General features: G+C 40.6%; 1 protein-coding gene across 10 annotated transcripts in view; it reads right to left on the bottom strand.

Moving 5' to 3' along the window:
• The window catches only part of LOC102681371 (dystrophin, isoforms A/C/F/G/H-like), a 428,634-nt gene that overhangs the window by 75,965 nt on the left and 348,915 nt on the right, over positions 1–3,754 (bottom strand). The gene's annotated exons all lie outside the window — the stretch shown is intronic.

Genomic DNA, 3,754 nt, shown 5'->3' with positions numbered 1-3,754 from the left:
GGAAGATTTAACGAGAAACACGAAACGAGACGAGACGAGACGAGACGAGACGCGTCTGTATCGAATAGGGGGGAAAAGTTGTAGGGAGAAAAATGTCCCAGCTGTCCCTCTGTACACACGAGGTGTACAGAAGAGGCGCGAGGCAAGAAGGAAGCGAGAAATAAACGGGCGGTTACGATGGTGGTGGTAGAGCGGAACACAAGAGATAGGGAAAATAGACAACAAAGGGGACGAATAAGAAGAGAATGGGAAGGGAGAATATAGAAGGGATTGAAAGGAGCGAGGGATCGAAGGATGAGGGGTGGTTGGCGAGAAACGGGACAGGAAAGATGGCGCTCGGGATTTAGATTTATATTCCGCCATTGTTGCACCGTCGTCGACTGGCAGCCAACCTTTCCTCCCAACCAACTCCTGTCTTCTCATCCCCCCCGTCGCGTACAACCTTCCTTTTCATCCACNGCGGACCCGTCGCCTGGTATCGCGAAGGAACAGACCCGCGGCCGGATATATTGCAGTTATTGTAATGTCGATGAAAGTCCTGTGGAATTTCGCGAGCTGGTTGTATACTTTCGGCGATTCGACCGTCTCTCTCTCTCTATACATATATATATATATATATATGTATATGTATATAGCTTTGTATATACCACGTCGAAAAGGTATTGTGCCTTCTTCTCCTGCGAGATAAGAATGAAGGGATATATCGCCCGGACCCGTGAATATTCTTTTAAAAAAAGATATTTCCGACTGCGTTTCCTATTCCTCAACTCGCTTCCGAGCCAAGATTGATCAGAAATTTGATCGATGCGAATTTATCTTTCAACGAGACGCTGTTGGAAAACTGATCATTGTACCGAGATCGATGGTTTCCTCGATCGAATTTCGAGTGATTGTTTGGAGTTTCAAGGATAAGAGTTCTTCGTAGAAAAAGAAGTTGAGTCAAGAGGAGTTGATATCCCTAACGAAGAAGAAGAATTCTTCTTCAAATTGGATGATCTCACGGATTATTACCCTTATTATCCAAACTTGACTCGACGATTAAAAGATTTCATCGATCAGATCCATCGATATTAAATTGGCCTCCAGTTTCCTCTTCCTTTCCAAACAAGCTAACTATTGGCCATCATTTACCCGATCGTCCAGCAAGGATTCGCAAAAAACGGGGGTGTTGATTTTCTCCGGAAGATCCCAAATAGCCGAGCTCTGATCGAGATCGATAGCGACGATGTCGGTTGTTTGGCGGTCGTGGAACGATTAATTGCTCCAAGTCCAGCCGCAGCCAGCCTCCTGTTTACCATCGGTGAGCGGGATGGAAAGATCGTGAAGGGGGAAGGAGAGGGGCATGGACGTTCCTCGGGGTTAATCGAACATCGACGTTTTAATCCGTGTTTTCGTTGAAACATCGCGTAAAAATCACGAAAAATAGCTCTTGAAAATGGCGTTGCAAACCAGAAGGAAAGGATCTTTAACGGTGGACGGTATATTACTTTACTTTCTTTCGTGCGATTTCAATTTGGTTCACGAGCTACCAGCTACGTGGTGGTCCCGTGTATGCACGTTGAATACTTCTTTCGTTCGATCCTCACGACCTAATGTAACATAAATCACCAAGAAATTCTGCCAACGAACGCTAGCCTCGCAAGAAAAGCGAGCGAGAACGGAATTCTTTCGAGGGACCGTCGATATGCGATAATTTATTTTCCGCTCGAATATCTTCGACTCAACATTTCCGTTTGGACCGATTTTCCGGGCTAGACAAAGAGCGAATATCATAGAGACGTCTTCTTCCATTTCTTTGAAGAATTTAAATAAGCTTGCAACTTAACAAATGAATCTTATCTACATTTTTGTGCGTCAATTCTTCTCGTGTCTATTTTCGCTCATACATATATGAACGAATTATTTTTATTTCATAATCTCTTTTCTCGAGACTACGAACTGTGATTCTAATTTATATACCTGTTATTTACTTTCGTCGAATTATTCCTATCCAAATAAATTGCAAAGGTAAACAATTTTCAAAAAGTATCGATGCATCCCAGAAATTCAGAAAGGATGGCCATAGATCAGGGATAAAGAGTGAAATTGGATTAGAGAAGTTGGAAACGATAACGGCGAGCATGGAACTTTTGATTACGGCTCCATGTTGCGCGTGAGCGGACGTTTGGAATAATTAAAACGACGAAACGGGCGCGGATGGCGAACAAAATGTCCACGACGAAGCAGAGGAGAACGATTTTAGATAAGCTGGCTTCCATCGTGGATGTCGAATTTTCATTTTTTTTCTTTCTCTCTCTCTTTCTTTCTCGTTTTGTCGAATCCTCTTTATCGAAAACGGGCGCACCTAATCTCTCGCATAATCCTATTGAAAAAAGTTCCTAACGAATGGTCACAGGTCACTGCGAATCTCCGTGTCGTGTCTTCGTTACGATTCATGGGAAAAGGAAATTGGTACAAAATTGTTGAAAGATATTTAAAAATTCTTCTGGACAAAGTAACCTTGTTAAGCACTTTCTTGCACGCAGGAAACGTTCAATTGAAATTAGGGAGAAATGTGGAAAGGTGGAGTAAGATTATCCTTCACGAGATCGTTAACGCTTTTGATTGAAAAACTTGAAATTCTCCTCTTGATAAAAAAGTGTGGTTTTATAACATCTTTTTAATTAGAATCTAATTAGGATTTTTTGTTTTGCAAATACTTTGTATTTAAAGAATTACTAATAAATAAAAAGCGTGAAAGAAGTATTGGCAAAAATTTGATCCTCTTGTGTTATCTACTGACGTCTTCTTACACGATGAAAAGGAAGAAAAAAAAAAAGAAAATAATAGACTCTCATTAAAATAATCTCTTCTCGAACGATTAAGTGAGATATTAAGTTTAATTTAAGAATTTGTAGAAGTGCTTGAATTCAATCAAGTTTGAAAAACAGGTTTGAGGTATTCCGCGAAATGGACAAACTTTCTTGATGTTTTCCAAACACTTGCGGAAATTAACGAGATTTCCGTATAATTTACAATATGGATTAAAAGTTGATATAGGAAAGAAGCTCTTCTCTCGTTCTTTCATCCGCTGTGTGGTTGCTTCCAATTTAAATCGAGTATTTAAAAAACATTCCTGATAACGAATTTAAAGATATTAGGATTTAAAACTCGTACAAATAATGAACGGATCGAACAACAGTAATTTTTAAAACTTATTTACAGATGGAATCCATAAAAAAAAAAAATTCCACGAGATCGTTAAAACCTTGTGCACATCGCATATCAAAAATTCGAGCTAAACTTTCAATTCAAACGTCTCCAACGATCTCGAATTCGCACAATTCGATTCCATTCCAACTCGAGAAACATTTTATTTCCCCTTGGGGGGGGAGGGAGGAGGGAGTAGTTTAATTTTCAATGAACTTATTTCCATACCTCGTTCGATTTGTAAATTCTTCTCTCCCAACTTCGCCCTTTATCCACAATTCCTAACAAATTTCAACGCCTCATACATCTCCAACTCGCACAACCTTCCTTACGTATCTTACCCGACACCATTTTCCACTCTATCCTCCCCATTCGTCCGTCCAACTTTTAACTTTTAAAATTAATTTCAATTTATAATCCCGCTTCTCTCCACGATTTCTCCAGATTCCAGTCTATCCCCCACCCCCATCCTGCGAGTTTCGATCGTGGAAATTTTCACAGAAAATCATCGCTCGCGAGGAGAGATCTCCCAGAATCCATTGACAGACCGCCACGCAGACGTCCC

The sequence above is a fragment of the Apis dorsata genome, unplaced genomic scaffold (assembly GCF_000469605.1).
Source record: "Apis dorsata unplaced genomic scaffold, Apis dorsata 1.3 scaffold_222, whole genome shotgun sequence".
In the NCBI taxonomy this organism is placed as follows: Eukaryota; Metazoa; Arthropoda; class Insecta; order Hymenoptera; family Apidae; genus Apis; species Apis dorsata.
The sequence above is the reverse complement of the archived record's forward strand: the minus strand, read 5'-3'. Positions and strand labels throughout refer to the sequence as shown.